Source organism: Anoplopoma fimbria, chromosome 1 (assembly GCF_027596085.1).
Source record: "Anoplopoma fimbria isolate UVic2021 breed Golden Eagle Sablefish chromosome 1, Afim_UVic_2022, whole genome shotgun sequence".
NCBI classification, from domain to species: domain Eukaryota; kingdom Metazoa; phylum Chordata; class Actinopteri; order Perciformes; family Anoplopomatidae; genus Anoplopoma; species Anoplopoma fimbria.
The window spans coordinates 21,982,195-22,004,490 of record NC_072449.1 but is presented as its reverse complement, the minus strand read 5'-3'; the positions used below and the strand labels follow the sequence as shown (position 1 = coordinate 22,004,490).

General features: G+C 39.7%; 1 protein-coding gene across 1 annotated transcript in view; it reads right to left on the bottom strand.

The window, feature by feature from the left end:
* Positions 1 to 22,296, bottom strand: part of esamb (endothelial cell adhesion molecule b) — a 36,922-nt gene that overhangs the window by 14,121 nt on the left and 505 nt on the right. The window lies entirely within an intron of this gene.

The window sequence follows — 22,296 nt, the reverse complement described above, 5'->3', positions numbered from 1 at the left end:
AGGCTCAGATTTACCCTCCATTTACACCTCTGCTCCTCCACTTTTCCCCTTCGATACAACAGGGTGGGCCTGCCGCCTTAAAAATGTCCTGATAATCTAAAGTGAACAACGGGGTCATACATAAGGTTAAAGGTCTCAACAGCAGCTGGGTGCACTTTTCAGTGTCCAAGTGATGCTGTAAAAGTCTCAACTTTGAAGTTAACAAGAATGTTTCATGAGTGAACACCTTTTATACCTCTGCATACCTCATATTTATTATCATATGTAATTTTCAGTCACATGACATCACTTGAAAAAGGTCAAATTCAAGGTCAGCAGAGAGGAGAGTCTTCTCCTCATAGGGTGAAGGTATGTCCAGTGTACGTGGATAGTCATGTGATATTCCTGCTAGTATGGCAGGAAAGCGTTTGAAAAACGATGCTGAAACGCCCGTGTGGACGGGGATCGTTCTCGTTTTAAAACCCCGGTTTTAAATGGCAACGTATTAGTGTGGATGTAGCCCCACAGCCTTCAGGTGGATGCTGGGGTGGAAGTGGAGGAGTATGCATTTGGGGTGTTGTAGCGGACTTGAGTTGACTGACTGAACTCATTTTTACAACTGCTCAATTGATGAATGGATAAAAACAGAATAACTGAATCGCTGAAATAACAGACTGAAAATTGTCTATAATCTCATGGAATATATATTGTGATATCGACCAATCCTGTGTTCTTGTTAGCAACACAGCTGCTGTGCATGAAACAATGATTGTCTGATCTCTACAGCATGTTTTGCCTGTGCTGAGCTGGGATCTGTGTCAGAGCAGTGACAACAAAGTCTAAAAATGACCCCATAAGCGGCTAGCTGTGCAAAAACCGACAACATATAATAAATTATTTAAGCATCAGATTTCTTTTCCTCATTATAATCGTTCATTAGTCTTTATGAAATCTGGATGACCTTCGGTTTTACTCTTATTAGGGAATTTACCAGAGTTAAAAACAAGTGTTCCAGATTCTTTGATGTAGAATTAGGACAGACACGATTACAAAGATTACAACTGAACCAAAAATAAAAAAAAAGGGGGTTATTGTCTGACTTTTGACAGGAGGGGGAGGAATGTAGGACAACAAAATAGCCTTGTTGGACTAACACCGCCTATTGGAATGACCCTACAGGCTTCAAACAGATGGTGCTTCAATAATAAATATTTGGGGCTCCTTTAAATTGGATTACATTAGTGTAATCTCTGCAGCTATTTTAAACCATTTTCAGTGTGCTATCTCATCACAGTAGCTTTAATCCCTCTTAACTTTTGATTGTGTTTAAATTGATTCTCCTCACCCACATGGCTCCAAACTCCCACAACCACCCTCTGGTTCTTGCTGCAAATTCACCAACTCTCACTCTCACACGGACATACATGTGAGGGCACACCTCATTTGTATTTGTTGTTTACAGTGTCACCTTCAGGACACGGGAGATCTGCCAGCCCACTCGTGACAGGAACGTGTCAGTTTAAATCAGTGTAGGAACTAGTTGACTTAACTGAACTTAGAGGAAGGATTTCTGTGCTTCACTGACTCTATGGCCAAGATTCAGTTTGAGACTGATGTAAAGAAAAAATAAGTTAATACATTAGCATCAAGGCTGGTAAGGTGTACTGAATACGAAGGGAACATAAATGCTTCTTGTCTGTTAGTGATTCACACACAGTTGTGAGTGACCTGAGGATGAAAAAAAGAGAAAGCTCTTATTTTGAAGGGCATATAAAATCTCCTGAAGCTGCCAATTTTCATGACACAGACGCTGATTATAAACAATAAAAACAATGCTAGCCCACTCTAGATGGCCTCGGAGTTTCAGCCACCAACCTGCATTTTCAATGGTTATCATAACCGATCATATCCACTTAAAAAGAACAGCCTTGTTACACTTGTCCTTCGATCGGTAGGAGACTGGTGCAGACCCATGGGGAAGAGCAACTATAAACAAACAAATCCTCATTAGAAACACAACACAAGGAAACAATAACAATTTTTTTTTTTTTTTTTTTAAAGATTTTTAATTTCCTCACTAACTCTGACCATTTGTTGTTGTCTCTGCCTGCACGAAAGTGGATGGGTGAGGCTCGGGCTAAATATAAAGGATTGAGGCAAACGTTTCTCATAGCTGAAACTATTTATAACCTTAATTTCCTGAACATTAAATCATCAGAAATACAATAACTGCCGCCCCAACCTCTTAAACTCATCGTTCTTAACAAACAAAGCAGAGACCGCACATTTAATCACTGCATGACTGTCTGAATGTGCCTTGTGTACTTTCCCCTCACCGTTTTTTGACCCTTTATACGCTCTTGCCCTTTCTTCTTACGTTACAGTGTTTTCTAACATGCATGATTATGCAGTCAAAGCGACAGAGGCATGCATGCTTGTGTTTACGCTGAATGCCTAACATGTTTTACAGCTCATTTAACCACAATGACCTCGTAGCCAACAGAAAATAGGAAACAGAGAAACAGGTTTCTAATTAGGCAAGGAAGGAGGGAGAAGTGGGCTTCGATCACATGCATTATATGGGGGTTTATGCAGGAAAACAAAGGGGATCTTATTGTGGTCTATGAATGAGGTAAATATGGGGAAAGGTTTGACAGCTGAACAGGTGTGGGTGTTAATGTAACACTGTGGAAAAAACAGTGGCTGAACAACTAGTAGTTGATGTCTTCTTTTGGTTGTGTTGTGTCGGTCAGTCTGACTCGGACTACTTGATGCCAATGGCCTTATCATCCCAGCTGTCAATCACAAGTCCCCCAGTGCCCCGCCTCCCCCCCCCCCCCTCCTCCTCCACCCGGCTCTTGGGTCCTTGTGGCAGGGAATGAAAGGCGAACTGAGAGCTTAAATGGGTCTGCGATGTTGCACCACAACAGAGCCCATAACCACCCTGCCACCCCTCACGCCGTCTCTGGTCTTTGAAGGAGATATTTATAAACCATTAGTGTGGCAGCGGGGCAAAGGGTTGGCTGTTTTATCTCCCAGATCTGTCATGTGTTAGCATACACGCGGCGAGCTGTGCCGACAGAGTGACAGAGTGAGGGGCCGATAGGGCCCGCTGCTGCAAAAGTCCAGGGTCAAATTAGGCGGCTGAGGCCCCCCCGACTGCCTCGCCACTTTACTGCCTGTGGGACTCAATGCAGCGAGGCTGTAATTAAGAAGTTGAATGATCTGATTTCAGATTTTCACTGAGCTCACATCAGAGAGGAAATACAGCATGAGGCTTATAATCTGTGTACAACAACATCAAACACTCAAATGCTTCCCAAGTTCATCATGGGAGAGGTGTTGGGTAAGAGTGGTTTGGCATCATTATGCAACATCTGCAACAACAGTTCTACAATCTCTTATGTGCCTGTTTACAAAAAGAGTAGTTTGACTTTTTTATTCTTGCCAAGTCAGTAATAAATCAATATTACTCTCATATTCGTCCAATACATAAAAGGATACAGGACATATAAGGATACAGCTAGTTACCTAGTTCTGTCCAAATCATATCCTGACTGATACTGAACTTTTGAGACTGATGACAATAACATTATTTTGAAGATTAAAAAAGTCTGAGTAGTACAATTTTTAAAATGGACGATAATTGATACAAACCCTTTGATTTGGCAGGGTACAACCTGTAGCAAGACTGTAGCTGGGCTGACACGTATAGACAGACAACCATTCACACTCACATTCACACTTTGGCAATTTAGAGTCATCAATTAACCTTAACTGCATGTCTCTGGACTGTGGGAGGAGAGAACCCTTAGAGAACCCAAGGTGACACGGGGAGAACATGCCAGAGCCCCCGTGCTGCCCTCAGCTGGACATCTTACAGTTCAAACTAGAACTATCCACTCTAAAATGTCACCCTTTTATCATTTTATCCTATTGGACATTTGTGTGAAATGGTCAATATAAGCATTTTGAGTTATGGCCAATGTTTTGTGAGATCACAGTGACTTTTGACTGCTAAATTCTAATCAGTTCAGCCTTGAGTCCAGTTGGACGTTTTTTTGTCAAATGAGAAGATTTCGTCGAGGTGGAAATATCGTGTTCACAAAAATGGGCAGACGTCCAGCCACAGCTGTGGCACTGCGACGAAGCATAAAAATCTACTTGTCAGTGCTCTTTGGTGGACATGTAACAGATACACTGATTCTGAATTACTTCAAAAGATAATCAATTTTTGTTTTTTTATTTTACAACCAAAACAAACAAGATATAAAATGCAAGTGAGCTTTAGAGCTGCTAGTAGGCATATTTAGTTGTTGTTGTTGGGACAGTTGGCCAAGCTGTTTCTCCCTGTTTCCAAGGGTATAGCTAAGCTTCATATTTATCCTACAATAATGAGAGTAGTATCAAATCTTCTCATCTAACTTAAAGCAAATAAGTATGTAAAAAAAAAAATCCAAACTTTTGATTTAAGGCCATTAACAGGGACAGAGAAGGCCTGAATGAAACGTTAACCAGACACTCTAAACTCTAAAGTATTGTGCTCTGTGTAAAAAATCATCAGTTCCCACAGCCAGAGCTACTCAGCCCAGGTATAGATTTTATAAAGTGAAATCCATATAACTTACTTTGAGGTTACTAATCAATATGATTCAGCAGGGTTCTTTTCATGTATTGAGCCATCAGTTTTAGACCTGTTTTTCCGAGCTTTGCCTTTGATAACAGTCTTATGAAAACAACGCTGCTGAATGTGGTGGGAATGAACCAAAAGCATAAAGTTGTGGGCTGAAAAAACAAAAACAATAAGCGGAAATTCTAAAGCAGACCAAAGACGATAAATCTCTTTGGGTTTGTCACCACAAGCGATGCTTTTTTAAATTATTTTTAAATCATTTGCTTTATATTGAAGCTAGAAGAGGAGTTTTGTGTAGTGTAGCGTTGGGCACTCTGAGCAACATTGTTAGGTTCCTGGTTGGAGTGTAATTTGGATTAGTCTACATGCTTAGATTCTGAGTGTTTTTGTCCTGAGTCTTGTGGACTGTCTTACGCGGTATATTACTGCAAATCCCCTCTAAATGCAAAGCCTTGGTCAGTCGTATTTGCCAAGTACATTTCATAAATAAATAGTATTGTGGTATTATTTATTGTTTTAAGGGTGGGTGTGTTGCGGCTATACAATGAAACACACATATATATATATATATATATATATACAGCACATATATATATATATATATATATATATATATATATATATATATACATATATATATATATATATATATATATATATATATATATATATATATATATATATATATATATATATATATATATATATATATACATATATATATACATATATATATATATATATATATTATATACATAAATATATATATATATATATACACATACATATATATTCCCTGTGCTGTTGTCATCACTTTCTTCCCTCTCTAGAATCTCTGTCCAGGTGTACTGCTTTGCTAAATGAGTGTTTAAAAGCTCCTGTGTGAGCAGCAGAAGGGACAGGCCTCTGGTGTGGGGACTGATGATCTTGCTGCATCTCAGCTTACAATTTCGTTTCGTCTTAAATGTTTAATAATAATAGATCCTATGGATTTGATTGTTTTTAAGATGTCTTCTGTTGTTGATTTGGGTCAGTTGTGGATGTTGTTTGCCTCAAAGGGTTGCCCAAGTGTGGGGCGTAACACACACAGTAATTTGATCCAGTGTTATCGTTATCATGAGTGCAAACTAAAGGACTTCATGAGGTGTTCTAAAGACAATACATTTAAGGCTGGATTTGTGAGCTTACAAGACCTATTCTTATATTTTAGCATCACCAAACTTGCTTATTCCTAATTATTTCTATATTCAGAACAGTTTTCATTGAGAAAGTAAATCTGTCTAAAAAAAAAAAATCAATTTAGATAAAATAATCTGTTTTAAATGTATTCAGAAAGTAAAACACAGCAGTGTAAAGATTTTTTCAAATGAATAATATTATAAAAAGTAATTTTGGAGTCCATTGTCCCTTTAGGTCTTTCTCACATATAAACTACAGTGAAGTACATGTTCACCGCACCTTACATCTTTACCTTAAGAACAGAAATTAGGTTATTAATAATTTACATTACCTGGTGCAGAAGCCATTACATATGAGAAATCAATATTTAAAAAAAATCCTAATTATAGACTTCACTCTACATCTTCTAATAGAACACGGAGAAAAGCCTTTGCAAATCAGGAGAGTCAGGGCTCAGATGATCAGTGGAGCCCTGCTGAACCTCATCTCCGCTGTACATTATATCCAACATGCCTGATACATGCAAATGAACCCACACGTTCCACCTACAGTATCGCTGAAGGGGTCCTGGCTGAAGGGGTCCTGGCTGAAGGGGTCCTGGCTGAAGGGGTCCTGGCCGAATGTGAAAGCTGCAGCTTTGATCCCATAGAGACCAGAGGAAATAACTTAGCCCATCACGTCTCCCACCTGAGCCCGGTTCACCTACTGCTGCTGCTCTGCTCTCCACTTTACTCCTCGGACACATTAAGTGGGTCAGTACAGCCAAAAGTCCATTTTGACGGAGAGATCAATGACTTTGAAAGCTTATGAGACCCCAAAATATTATAATATTATGATAAAGGATTTATTGCTCTGGTAAGTTAACACTGTGTTAATCATTTCATCTTTTGTTGGACTGAATGTGACCTCAGCCCCAATGACAGTTTGGTTTGAATTTAATGTGTCTTAATCTGAACCGAAATCCGAACACAGTGTCCCAGTTACATTTGATCTTTAAACGGTTACTTTCACTTTGTCCCTTTTTCACCCAAATGACACATGGTACAGCAACCTCAGCACAACAAACTGCACATTCACACACACACACACACACACACACACACACACACACACACACGCACACACACAGACACACACTGTACCGTAGCTAAAATCGCAGCTGCATGGTTACGTAATAAAAGTGAAATAAAAAATATCTTTTCCAACCAGTTAAGCAGATATCTGTTTTTCTCTGCAATGTTTAGACTTGGGAGTCTGAAACATCTAGTTTGGCAGCTAAATAAATCATGAGAAGTCGTAAGAGTAACTATTATGCGCTTACGGTACAAAACTACAAGCCAATGTGAGTATTCCAAATAAATGTATCCTTAACAGGGAGACTTGCAGATCCAAGCAGCAGTCGTTACTGTACAGTGCTGCGGTTTCTACGTAAGCAGCCGGCTACAGTCATGTGTGACATTTTACCGCTGAGCCAAGTGGGTTGGAATCGTCCGTTTGGCACGCTCGCATATCACAGGAATGATTAACGCGGCGCAGCGATATTGTACAAGTCATTTCGCTCTTGCTCCCACTCCCCTGCTGTGCATTACCACGCTAATGTGACACTTTATCGATCCCTGTTGGGAAATTTTCTCTTCACAGCGAGGTGTAAGTGCAGGGTCAGTAACGGCAGAGCAGACCCGAATGCGGGTAAAGATTCAGTGTCGTGTTGAAGGATGTTTGCCGACATGGGGTCTTAAACTGGTGGCTGCTGGTTGGAGGACGGTCACTAAACTCAACAAGCTGCCAAACGCAGCCTCACGTCTGTTGTTTCCACTTTATCATGTTTCCCAATAAAGAACAAATAGACTCATATGGACCATATCATTTATGCAACCATAAATCCTTCACCCTTTCTATTTCAAACAAATTAAATAAAATGAGGCCCAATAGACACATGAATGCAGAGTGAAAGAGAAAAGGAGATGGTACACAACAGTGGGGATGAGTCTACTTGCGTTCAACACAATTAGGAGCTGCAGTGATTTAACCGAGGTGAGAGGGCTGTAATCAACATGGATTATATCAAAGTGTAAAAGGGATTTGATGGCTCCCACAACCTGACATGGTGGATTTAGCGAGTGAGGCTTTTAAAGGCCTCTCGTGGGTCTGCTTGTGAATACATTATAAGCAGTGCTTTTGTAAAAGTGCTCCCTTCAGTGTTTAGATAGTTGCTCCACAGAGACTGACTGTGTGCCGTCTCTGTGGAGCGGTCAAAGACATATGAAAGAGATTTATTTTGTGTAATCCTGTTGAGCTACTTTGCTTTTTTTAATCTACAATCAGATAAAAAGCTGGTGTCTTAATGACTTGTGTAGGACCAGAAACAAATAACATAAATGAATGAAACGCTCCAGTCTGATAAGCAGTAATTTAAAGTGCATTTAATCATATTAAGGTATGATACGCTGCCCCTGATATATGAAAGTACTGAGTAGGGCTGCACAATTCATCAAAAGTGCTGCAACTAATGATTACTTACTTAAGAGATGTCGATACCAGTGCTAGAATAGCTTCTCCTTTTATCCATTTCCGACACAGCAATCTTTCCCCAGAGCTGATGATGGAAGTAGCTAATAAGTGAGAACATCTCGCTTCTGACTTATCTTTCCTGAGAGTTGCATCTGTGCAGTACCGATGCAGCAGGATGTATGGATCAGGCGGCAAGTGACACATGTAGCTGTTCCTGTGTAGTGTTAATGAGCTGATAAATGAAATAACTCGATAACGATCAGGGGGTAGACCCGCATACTCGCAACCGCCGATCCAGCATTTGAGGCAGTATTAGAGGCATTTCCAACACTGGTATTGGAACAACTTCAAACAACATCATCAATCATTCCGCTGATTATCTTCTGCATTAATCAATTAATCATTCAGTCTATAAAATGTCTATATATTAAATGCATCCTCCAGCCATACGTTTGTGTTAAATAATATCTCTGGATAGATGAATCTCATTCTGAGCCCGATTTCAAAGTTGGATGGAGAAATAACTTTAAAAATCAAGGTTGCAGGCGCTCTCCTCTGGTGTCTTTTTTTATGAAGCATTTTTATTTTGTTTTTTTTTCATCTTTACTGATCACATAAATCAGATGAAGGGCAAAAACATCCTCGGGCTACTCTGAGTGGATTATCTGGTTTTAAAAACACCAAAACTCTTTTATCAGACAAGCTTTTTATTTCATAATTGATCCACACTGTCTGAACCCTGGAAGGATAATTATCAGTGTTTTTTTGCTGCTGTATTTGGCGTAGGCTCCACAAAACGTATTTGAGTGCCTCCTCTAAATCTCTGCTTGTTAAGATCTGTGTGGACAGTTGGCAATAAGGGGTTAAGCCTTTACTTCTGCCACAGTTCAACAGAGCATTGATTAGTGTTGATTAATGAGGCCGCCGATGGAGGAGAGAGTTGCGCCTGTTGTGGAGGAGATGATATTGGATGGCGAGGTAAACAGAGGGTTTGTGTGATGATAAAATAAAAACCTACATTGTGTTGTTTAATGTATGTGTGAGCTGTGAGGTAAAATGCACTCTGGAGTGTTCAGGTGTCGGAATGTTGCCTGTAGAGCCGTGATCAAATGTCGCCTGCTGCCCTTTGACCTTGGCAGCCTCACGTCCACTCTCTGCTCCGAGACTCCTTTCCCCGGTCGAGTCCATCTGCAGCAGCATCACGGATAAACGATCACCGTTTCTTAGGTCGGGTCCCTAAGCCGCCTCGCTATGCTCTAATCTTATTATCAGCCCAAGCTGGCTTAAGCAGGGAGGGAGACAGGATAGACAAAAGTCGCACACAAGAAGACATCATAATGTGACCACTGTGCTATGACTCGGGAGACAATCGCATTATACTGTAGCAGAGAGACAGACCTGGTAGTAATGGGCATGGTGACTTTGTGTCTGGTCATGAGGGTTGTAAATCGTTCAATAATGCAATAAAGCACTATTGTATAAAATCACAACATTTCCCTTCATAATACTGTATCGTTGCTTTGACACCTCAGATGAAGACATTTATGTGAAATAAATGATGTTCTTTAACTTGGAGATGGAGAGTTAAACAGCGTCTACAAGTAGTCCATTGAAAGGCACCTTTATATTCATAGTAACACTTCTTTTTCATATTGTCTGTTATAAAATTACTGATATTTTAAAAAAAAAAACAAGCAGTAATGCAAAATCAAAATATGAAAAATCAATTGCAACTGGTTTACTGTTTCAGATATTTATTTATTTTTTCTTTTAATAAATTCGAATTTGGGTTATGCCTTTTCTTTTTGCACAGAAGCCTAAAGAGCAGAAGTTGTAACTTTTGGATAATGCTCCTGCATATGCATTATCAAAGCGCAGCATGTACTGGTTAATAAGGACCCGAAGAGAGACCTTTACCAACTCCAACATTTAAGGTTAGAATTTGATTTAGGACTGGAAGAACCAAGACTCTAAATCTTGTGCCATGAGACAGTAACCTGGTGAAAACAGTCCATCTCACCTTTGTTTTAAAGCCATTTCAAAGAAAGCAGTCTTCTAAGAAGAGAAGCCAGCTCCTGAGGGAACAAACCATTGTCCCTGCCTTCAGCTAAACCAATTAAGTCTAAGTGTTGGTACACAGCTGCTGTACCGTCAACCCACCCTGCTCTCTCAAAAGAAGTATAAATACACCAGTAACTGATGGAAGAATTCCCTTTTGTATATATTTTGAGTACAGAAAGCTTAACGCCTTACTCCACTTCAACCCTACTTCACCTTCTCCTATTTTAAATGACCTGGAGATATATATATATATGGACAAGTTTATATTTTACTACATCAGATGCTTCTTACTTTAAATGGCTGCTATACTTGTGAAACAGATGTTGCATTTGGCTGTTATTATTATCTAGCTCTCTATAAGTGGAATGGTTGTCCAGAGAGAGAAACAAGCAATGCCAGCCGAAGTTTAAACAGGAGTCAATTGATTTTAAAGAGTCACAGCCAGTGCAGAAACTTGAAAATGTATATAAAAATCATTGAATTCTTTTCAAAAACCATATACCTTTATTTTTTTGTATTTTACTTGACTCTTCGATCTATGATTTCCAAATAAAAACACTAGTGTTGCACAAAAAAACCCTAATTCAAGTATTGCTGGGAAAGCTGAATGTCCTTTAATCATGTAGCTCTATAATTTCTCTGACTGCAGCAGTTACACTAATTTTCTCATTTCAAATCAGTGAGGACACACGAGTGCACTGATTAGAAGATATAAATGCACAGCGGTCGTTGCCAGTATTTTTCTGAAAACTCCAGCAGGGTCTCTGTCCAGACTTTGTCCTTCTTTTTAGGTAATTAGTCGGTTTCAGCGTGGAGGAGAACACATGAATAATAAAATACTGTCTTAAATGCTACTAAACCAGGAGATGTTTTACTCTGAATCATTGATTAATCACAAACTGACTTGCTACAATATGAAAATGGAGCACTGGTAATTTTAAGGGCATAAAAGAGCCATTTCTGCTGTGATACATGTCTGAGATAAAGTTATTTGCAGCAACTTTATTCTTTTCAAGTTCTTAAAACGTTTACGCCTGCTTTGTTACGGGTCATTAGTGTGGCTCTAAAGCTCATTTTGAAACAGAGGGTATGAAAACGTTTCACTTTTATCTCTCGTCTGCGGGCATATCTGTAATTAACTGAAGAAACAACAATCCTGTAGTCTGTATTTACAAAACAACCATATTCAGGATTATATCCATCATTGTGTATGTCAAATTGTACCATCAGAAAGCTTTATATGAAATACAATTGAATGCAATTAACAGCCAACCACACAAAACAACAAGACCAAAATATAAAATGAATGATTCATATGGTTAACGCTGTACTAATCAATACTTTTATATCAACAATGGATCAAATGAAGGTTATTAGTGATAAACATACAGAGAGCATTTTAGCGTCTTTCAGCTCACTGCTTTGGCTTACCGACCGTGACTTCGCTGTTCTGGCTGACTTTCTTTCTCCATTTAAAAAAAGAAAAAAGGTCCAGGTAAATCTTCTGTGCACTACCTGCTCGGAACCAAGCAGAAGACGGACACGGATAGCGACTTGCTGGTGAACATAATGCAGCATTTAGCAGCCAAAGCGCCTGATGTTCCTCTCAGGAGTCGGTGGAGACCAAAACAGGGCTAAAAGTAGAGTTAATATAGTGTATGGAAATCAAAACTCTTACAGTTGATCTGGCGGATTATCAATTAATGGTGCTTTAATTGCTTGCCATTGATTCCACGAAACCGGATGGGTTTATTCATTTACAACATTATTTGTTGTTTCAGTACGACTGCCCAGACTCCAAATACATAAGCATCTTGGAAAGTTTTGGGGGCGGGGTTCTTCTGATCTTGTCACCTCATCTATTAAATGTTCAGAATCTAAACTTGGTAAACATAATCAGCGCACCGCCTGGTCCATTATTACTTTGAAAACCTCAGTATCTCTGCTACAAAGAGAAGTCCGTGTTGGAGACCTTCTCATCCACAATAATCATCTGACAACCCTCACATGCTCCGTGCTTAGATGGCTGGAAACTATCCTGCTGCTGTGACATTTGTCAAGGTTGTATTTATCGTAGGTTTCTCCGACAGCAGTGGGTGTTTGTTTTTCCACAATACTTTGAAACTAAACATGTTGTGGGTACTTTCATATCTTGCCTGTAGAGTACAGACAGGCTGAAGACAATACATTCTGTAGGTGCAGTTTTCAGGGCTGTCATTTCGCCTTCTTCTCACACGTTTCAGAAAGAATTGTGATATTCTCTGCAGACTTGATAGCAGAGAAAGTTTATGACTTCCACCTTCGCACCTGAAATGAAGCATATTTGATGTCTGAGCTTTGCCGGTAAAAAGGTGCCATGGTTACTGGGCTTATCAGGTGCGAGCAGGTTTCTTAGAAGCAGCTGTGTTCGCAAGATCAATTTAGAGGACCAACCAACCTTTAGGCTGGAAATAGAAATGATAAAAAATTCTCCTGCAAAAAACTGTGAGGCGAGACTCGCTCTATAGATCATAACATACGAAACTTAATGCATGACTGCCTGCTGCCACGCTGCTGACAGAGATACAGGAGAGTGCTTCACAAAGCAGTTCATGTTTTGGGTTAATTTCAGGACTGCTAAATATGACATTATTTTAAAAAGCTATTTTCAGCACAGACTTTTTCAGATTGGTTTATAAAACTGATGATTCAAACAGCTTTGCAACCCATTATTCTGTGAAAGCAAATTTTCTGTTAACACACTCTCAAATGATTTAGTCAGACGTGTATGCAAACTCTGTGCCAGAGAAAGTAATGGAATTAAAATGGAGTTGTGTTTGTGAAAACATCATGACGTGTTTATGTTCTGTACAATCAATGTCTGTTGTACGCTAATGGTTTCTAAACCACTTCCGAGGTTTTTTTAATGGAATAGCTTTAACATTTGTATTTGAAAAATTATATGTCAAAAAAACCAAAAATTCTACTGAAATAAAAAAAAGTCCTTTAAAGCTCCGTTGTTATGAAATAAGACAAAAGAAAAACATTTTACAGTAAATTAAGTGTAAAATAATTCATTAAATAATTTCACACATTATTGTTTAATCTATAAATATATTTATTCATGTGATTATTTAGTTCATATGTATTCATTTATCATTGAACACCATAGCTCTATAGATGGGCAGTCTAAAGTTTTGCCACATGGCAAATGAGGAAAGCACCTTAGTTATCAAACACATACGCATGATAAACGAATGATATATTGACGTTAATGGTTCTAAATCAATCATGAAGACTTCCAAATAGATACGGTTAAAGAAAGTATTGGAAGTGCACGGTTTGTACTGCTTAATGTGCATTTGTATATTAATAAATGTGAATATTTCTAGGTAGCTGTTGATCAAGTTGGTGACCAACTGATCAAATTGTTAAAACTTCTAGCTACTCAAACAACAACATTTCTCTCAAACAATTCTTGCTGCAGGAACTAGGACAACTTCTGCACAAATCTTTGTATTTGCACTGAATCCAAAAAAAAAGAAACATCAACAACTGAGAAACAGCAGATAATTGAGGCAGGAACAAAAACTGTGGTTGAGAGGAAGAAGTCATTGACCGTGCTGCTCTGGACGAGATTGAACATTTGAAAGAAAGGACCATGTTTAAACTACGTAAAATGAGTTCTGTAGATTCTAATACTCTTAAAATATTTTGAAATTAGGAGCTATATATTTTGCTAAATAATTTTATGGAAGGACACCCCAGGCAAAGAAAGTGTCAGTGACAACATGAATAACAGTTGCAGGATAAATAACCGACTATATTTCACTGAACTTCCACATAATCTGTAAACTAGTAGAAAACACTGTTTGATGCAAAATGCGAACCCCTTTTTTTATTTATTATAAATGCTTCTCGTTTGAACTCTTGCGCAGCAGCCTCTGTGTTTGTTTTGATCATCTGTTCTGTGTGAAAATGTTGGCGTGTAACATTCTTCTGTTTATCACTAACAGGGAAATCAAGAAAAAGAAAATGTATTCTGAACTTGAGGGGGGAAAAAAAACAAAAGGTTAGAAAAATTAAAAACAGTAGTATGATCCTCACCTTGACTACTGTAGATTTCAGGAAGGCTAACATTCGGAATGATGCTGAGGAGAATTTCCTTTAACCAAACCCTCCCTGGTCACATTAATGACATCTGGAGAGGCTTAGAAACAGGAGCCACCTGGTTCACCTCAAGTGATAGGAAGATCCTTACTTTGCCCAGCTTCAATGCTCAGTTATCCCAAAGAGCCAATTATTCTAGGATTTAACAGATCACTGAGATTAAAAAGAAAAATACAGTTCGGCCTTGTATTCTGCTCGGTCGGTTCTTTCCATTTTGAGCGTCAACATCCCCAAAGGTATTCATTTTATTTAATGGTATTTGCCTCACCACCAAAGGGGCCAGATAGAGTGCGACTACAAGCCCAGAGTAAATTGATGTTACGGCTGCAATAAACACTTGGGGGCTGGAAAACGAAGCAAGGGTATTTAAAGAAACCACAAAGGCCACCGCGTGAGGATTTGATGTAGGCTTAACATACATGGCGAACACATGATGTCCAGGCACAGCAGATTAATCGTGACGTTACATTTATAGTCTGACTGTTTATGGCACACGAACCTTTAACGGCTTATTAAAGTTTTGTGTAGGTTTGTTTGGACTTGAAATAAGGAAGTGATTCTCTAACTTGGTTCTACCCGTTTTAAAGAAACATTCAGAGCTCAGAATGAGCACAGGAGAACCCATCAAGTTCTCCCTCTATACCTCTTTATTTTTGTCACCTCACTGCTCTGTGACTGGGCTTAAAAAAAAATTAAAAAAAGCAGAAAAAATATCTTCAAATGTTGCTCAAAATGTTTGGAAACATGAATAACAGTGATGCAAATGCCAACTCCGCTGAAAGGTTTGGCAGTGCACCAGTCGACTTAGTCTGATAAGTCAGGCTCAATGGACAACGATCTGTGTCAAACTGTATGCCGTTCTACTGATACACTTCAGTCACTTCATTTGCGACGGCATCATCCAAATGTGGAAGTAAGGGGAACAAACACAACACGGACTGGATGGCGAGTCCCTCTCTCCACAACGTTCAGGAAGCTTCCAACTGCAGATTTAGACCGATCCAAAGCAACTGCTGCTGTAGAGGGTTTATCGCTGCGTATATGCGACAACACTCGATTGTAGACAATAACGGAAAAAAGGTGGATCAGTGCATCCCTTTGCCATTTGTGATATTTATTTTGTGGTTTATTTATTTTCATTGACAATAGGCCAGGATTCCAGTGCCTTAGCTGTTACAGTCAATGAAACACTGTTGAAGGTTTACATTCTTTAAATAAATGAAAACAAAGAATTATTTTTTTTTTTGTTTTGTTTTCCCTGCTGTATTGAAAACAAATGGATTACACAAATGTGTAAACAAAATTTTATTCAAGAACTGTTAATACATTTCAGTCCCAACCAAAGCAGTTAAACCAACCGACACTGACACACAACAATGAGATATGATTTTTAGGTTATATGCAATATATTTAAAGTGCCTTAAGGATGCCTGTTATTTTGGCAATGGAAGGAAGGAAGGAAGGAATCTTCTGATTCCAAGGTCACAAGATTTTAAGGAAAACTGTTCAGTAAAAGTAAATCAAAGTGCAAGCTTTCCTTGAACATTACAGAGGCACAGCATAACGTTGTTTTAATCTGTGAGGAGAAATAACAGCAGCCTGTGCAGGCAAATTGCCTTGCCACCGCAGGATTGACCCGAGCCTCATTTGACCACGCCTTAAACCTGTAAGGCCACGCTACACCTCAAACCAGATGACAGCATTAATCTGGACACAAAAACCCTGCCCTCCATCTGGCGAGAGACAGTCGAGCAACAAGAGGAAGGACCAAGGAAGCCTCTCACTCCTCAATGAATACCAATCTCTCATCTCTGCACTCCAATTCTGTCCTTTAACATGTTAAATATGCTATCACCTACCATTTTTAAACTAACCCATCACCAATACGGCCTGTCAGAAAACCCATCCAGCCCTATGACACCACAGGAAAAAAAACGATTTCCCTTTTTGCTTCACAATAACAGCCAAACAGGACTCTAATCCTTTAGCGTCTGAGAGCAAAACTCATCTGCTGCCACCAGGCAGCCCAGTTCCTACCTGCACTACAAAGCCAAAAGAATCAAAGGGATTTTTTTCCTTTACAGGCGAGCAGTTGTCACGCATTTTAGCCCTGAAAATCAATCTTTCTCTTGGATAAAAGCAAACATTTTAAAAAGCTGATGAAACAGTTTTTTTTTCTTTAACAGTCATATTAATTTCGAAAGAAAAAGAGCCTCTGCCAGCGTGTAGCAACCTCTTACAATTACAGTTTTGACGCTGCTTTTCAGTTAGAATAAAAGATTAATTGTGATGAGTCCTCTGAAAATGAATTCCAGCAGGCTACCTCTGCTTTCACCAGCATTACTAGGATTTCTTTGTCTCAAACCTCAAGATAAATGTCGCTGGTGACGATGGTTAGCGGCCCTGCGTTGTGCGTTTGTATGCCTGGTCTCTGAAGTCACACACACACACACACACACACACACACACACACACACACACACACACACACACACACACACACACACACACACACACACACACACACACACACACACACACACACACACACACACACACACACACACACACACACACACACACACACACAGGTTTCTACCCGGAGCAGTGGTCTCATTTAAAGAAGGAACGTACCTCATTAGTGTGTGCCATTTTCCCAGGGTGCACTTCGTCTAAATCATCAAGACCCTCGCCCCACGCCTGGGGTGTAAACGACACACTCCTCAGATACATCATTTATGGGGGGGGGGGGGTCAACCTGTGTCTAGCAAACACAAACACACTTCCTTGTTCTTTTACGGAACGCTTTGGATTCAGACACTGTGAGACTAAAGCGCAAAATGACAAACTAATTGGCTGAGTGGGAAGATTTAAAAAGTGTCCCGATAGTGTCCCCGGTAGTCGAACCGGACTGGTCACCGGTGGCCACATCATTAGCCACATGAAGATGGAGCGGGGGTGGAGAGGGGACAACAGCAGAAGCACACCTGTCACACCAGCAGCTTGTATATTTACATTTAATTATACTGCATCCGGCTGGTAGGTTTGAGACGGATTTAAATCAACCGAAATGAAAAGAATATAGAGCGACAGCTTTTCAACAAACCTTTGTCTGTCACAAAGTGTGCTTGATATTCTTACAAACCGCAATTGAAGTACGTTTTAGTTAGCAGCTTTCGTTTTATGATTTCTGCTTGGAGGATCCATCTCTTTGGTCCTGTGACTATATATTTTCCCTGAAACACTGAAGGAGATTCTAAATACGCCTACATCATCCTCCCAGCGGATTTTGCAGAACCATTTCGCAAGGAGAAACACGGCACTGCTGAAAATAAAGCGTTAATCTCTGAGTGTTAATGTACATTTCATTCCCGGTGCCGTGTCTTTTACATTTCTCCTGTAAGTCGCTTTGGATAAAAGCGTCTGCTAAATGACTGTAATGTAATGTAATGTAATGAAAAGAAGAAGCGCTTATTGCTCACCAGCTGAGCGCCTCACTTGAGACGACCCACCCATATGATGACCATACATGAAACAGTAACTCACCATAAAATCAACAATTAAAACAGAATTACTCAGCAGGTGCTACATGGGTCTCCCTTGGTAACTACTACTGCTGCTGGATGTACACATGTATAATCAACTTGAGTGTCTTTCATATTCAGTATTTAAAGATGTCCGTCACTGTGCTGGTTTTGATCAATGGATTTTCACATCCTGTCACATTTATTTTCAATGTATTTGACAGGAGACGGTCTTTTCCATTTGACATCTGTTGTCAGTTAATTATGCAGACAAATATATTAATGTGAGATGAGTAAAATTCTTCATCTAAAGGTTTTGCATATTATACAGACAGTATGAATCTTTTTTAATGGAGCAGAGGTGATTGACGGACATAATTTGAGTTCCTTCGTCCTTCGCCCGATTATACATTTAAATGTCAATTTTTTGCCAGAAGTGACAACAATCTTAAGAGGTGAATTCTGAAGGTAATCATATTACTGAATGACCGACAAGAAGATACCATTTTAACACCTAGGAGGAGCTTTCCTTCAAGAAATGTCATTTCCTCCTGTCATACATTTCCAAACTCCTGCAGATGCGATACAACTGCTCCTACAGACAACAAATGTGGATTTTTGTGGGGTTTTGTTTGTTCTCCTGGTGCCTGCGTGGGTTTCCTCCCACTCAGAAATGGAGGCTAGGTCATTCGGAGACTCTTTATTGCCTGTGGGTGGGAATCGTTGTCCGTATACATGTCGGCCCAGTGATTGACTGGTGACCTGTACAGGCTGTACCCCGCCTCTCGCCCAATGTCAGCTGGGATCGGCTCCAGGCTCACCCCCCTAACACAAATACTCACAACAAGGAACTTTCACATAGTCATGAAATATTTGTGTGTTTTGAATCAAGATTAATTTAGGGTCTGCATACTCCTCTGAGTGATTGCCTTGCATCATGCATCACTATAGCTCAACTGCTTTCCAATGCATCTTCACTAATCAAATCAATTGTTTCCCAGATAATTAAACTCATTAAAATGACACATTAAGCTTGAGACTGGGTAATTGGCAGAATTAATAACTCTCCTGCTGTGTTTAAGATTTTACAGAGAAAGATTTTTACAAATGATGCTTCCTTTTCTGGATATTCACATTTTCTTCATAGTCAGAGTTCGAAATTAGTGCTTCAAAAAGGTTCCCTACTGGAAAGGCATGATGCGGAGTACTACTGGACTGTTAGAGTATGGTGTGTGTGTGTGTGTGTATAGCAAATGACTAATGCAGTACAGCGCCGAACATCAAAGTGAGCCATTCAGCAAGTAAAATGCTGATGGGTTGGTGTGTCTGATGTGGGACATTTAATGTGCATAAGCTAAAATGTGCAAAACGATTTTACCTTCATAAAAGCAAAGAAAACACAACCTGCTGATACAAACATAATTCGATCATAAATTCTATTTTTACTCTAACTGTGATGGGAAATCCAGGACAATGGGAAAACTTGCAACTATAAAAATATAACCGACTGTTAATATCAGCATTAATATGGTCGCACAGCCATCAAAGTTAACTCTGCACATTCAGATTGTTTTGATCACCTGCCTCAAAGTCATATTAACTCAATGGGCCGGCACGCAGAGCTCCAATCAACACCTTGTCGACATCCACTACTGTAACTGTCGCTGGGTATAGAGCTGAACATGCAGCAGCTGTTGCATTTAGAAACAAATATATCATTTTGTGAGCGTGGCGAGCATGAGCCAATTAATTTCACCTGGTTTTACATAAGAGAATCGTTTTGAGGCTGCATCGGCTCTTTCTGCCTCCGTGCCCTCTGCGGGGGTCTTTCAGAGCGTTTGTGACACATACGGTGGACCGGATCAATTAGGCTCCCACACACGAAGGAAGTCTAACGAATGTAACTGCTCTGGAAACTGGTGGCAATTTACCAGTTGGAGTCAGAGAAGATAAATAAAGAGACTCAGAAGATGTACACCGCCGGGAGGTTTTTTTTCCAGCAGCAGATTTTTATAGTGACGGGGAAGAAAGATGACCAAAGTGTTCCCCAGTAAATGCTTTTTTTCCTGCAATCAATGCACTCCTTCAAAATAAAGCTGTAGATTGGTCATTTTTAAGGAAAAGTACAACTAGACTATTTGAAGAGCAATGAATCGCAAACACAAATGTGCTTAGGGCCACTTACTCCGTCTCCCTCCCATCATTTCCCGTCACTTCTTTACCGTCGTTTTTTGGCCACCTTTGTTATTACTCATTAATATTAAAATGAGAAAAATTACACACCTGGATACCTGGAACATAATTACAACAAAACCGTTTATATGATGACCGAGCAAACTCTGTATGATGATGAAAAATCTGGAAGATTTAAACCAAATCGGGATCTTGTGAAAACATTTTTTTGGGTCAGGCAGTGAAATAACAGTTTATTTTCTAATTTATCAACGATTTTTCCAAACTTTGGTATCTACAAGTAAAAACTCAAAAGGCAGCTGGATTCTGTTAAAGTCTTTGACTTTGACTTGTGCTCCTCAAGATATCTTCTGGATGATCTGAATGACTGAGACTCTTTATTGCCTGACTCTGGTAGCTGCTGAGGCCAGTCAGTCAAAAAGAAGCTTTGCAATAACTATTCATTCTCATGCAGCCCTCTGCCGGGAACGCTGTTTGTTCCGACGCTGCATCCAGCGCCGAACAATTTCTTGTTTAGTTAATCACGCGCTAATCAGAATTACCCTAAGCTCTGTGAGTTATTCTGTAAAAAGGGATATAGCTGGCTGGCAAATATCAGCTTACACAGCAGCGCCTGGTGGCTATGGTCTCATTACAAACCAGCCGTCACTGAACACAATCGGCTGAGGACACGACAGCATTTTAACAACCCGGCCAAAGAGAAAGGCATTTTTACAAGGAGGGGGGTTGGCATGAACTAAACATTCAGACTGATGGGAGCCAAATCACCTTGTCACTGCCCTCCGGCCAATTTGAGCTATCTGATCGGCAGCAGCAGTGTGTTTGTGTGGTACAACTAGAATGTCATTTAGGACTGTCAGTTATAAAATGTTAAGCATCCGTCTCAGAAATGAAAGAATCCTGCAGACGGCCAAATATTTAACTGATTTATTTTGCGTTCGGTAGCCAATTAGCTATGGGTCCTCTCATGGAAAGCCAGTGAGCCGCTCTGTTTCATCAATTCCAGCTGGGTCTGCTCTGCTCATTTGAAGTCGGTCGTGCGTTACGTTTTTGTGCAGCAGTTTCTTGATTTGCTAATTATGACGTTTCTGACAGGCGGGATTGTTTTGGTTTGGGGGGTTTTTTTTTCCCCCCAAACAGGCTTAGCTGTTGTCAGAAATGTGAAAAGAAATCCATCATGCAAAATTGGAAAGTCCTTTTGGTCATCAGAACAGGAAGCGTATAAAGCCGCAAAAATGAGTTCATTCATTCGTTTCATTCCATTTAGCAGTTGCACTAAAATCAAAGGACGGCTGATGTTATGTTATGTCACACCACACTGGTTTCCATGCAGAGGCAAATAAGTATTTATTTTACCTTCTCTGTCTCTTCCATTGCTGCTCCAAAGTGAACGCTGAGTCCATACCAAACAAATCCTCACATAAATGACGGAAGCTGGAACAATATCTATAATTTGTGGCGTTATTAATGAGTTATTCGATGAGTTATCAGTTCAATCAATGAAGTCAACGCCAACCATATGCATGCAAGCCATACCAGTAAAGGTCAATACAGGGTGAAGGACTTTGAACCTGCATGGCCCAAGTGACCCAAAATGTGATTATTTTTATATGACATCCAACTATTTCATGTAGACTGGTGCTTTTTATGTTATTTCCAACCTCACAAGGGGCAATAAAAAAAAAAGCTAACAACACTTTCTTTGAAATTCATGTCTGAGCATTCAACCATGCAACAACATTATGCCCTTTTAAGATGTAGAGTACTCTTCAGTGTGCTTAAAAAGAGACCTCTGGTAAATCCACAAGCAGCAGCAGCAGCAGCCACGGCAATAAAAAGTTACATATTTCATGAATTGTCAGCGTCCTTGTTCCTGCATTTGAATTCAAAATTTCAAAGGAGGAGGAGAAGGGCTTTTTTCAGATTGACATGTTTGGCATCTGAGCAGTCTAATAGCTGCTTGTTACCGTTAATAATATGTCTGATTGATGCACTATAATACATTTACAAACCAGGATGTTAATGTGGTGCTGATGCAGACTGTTAAAGGTCATACTATATAGCTAC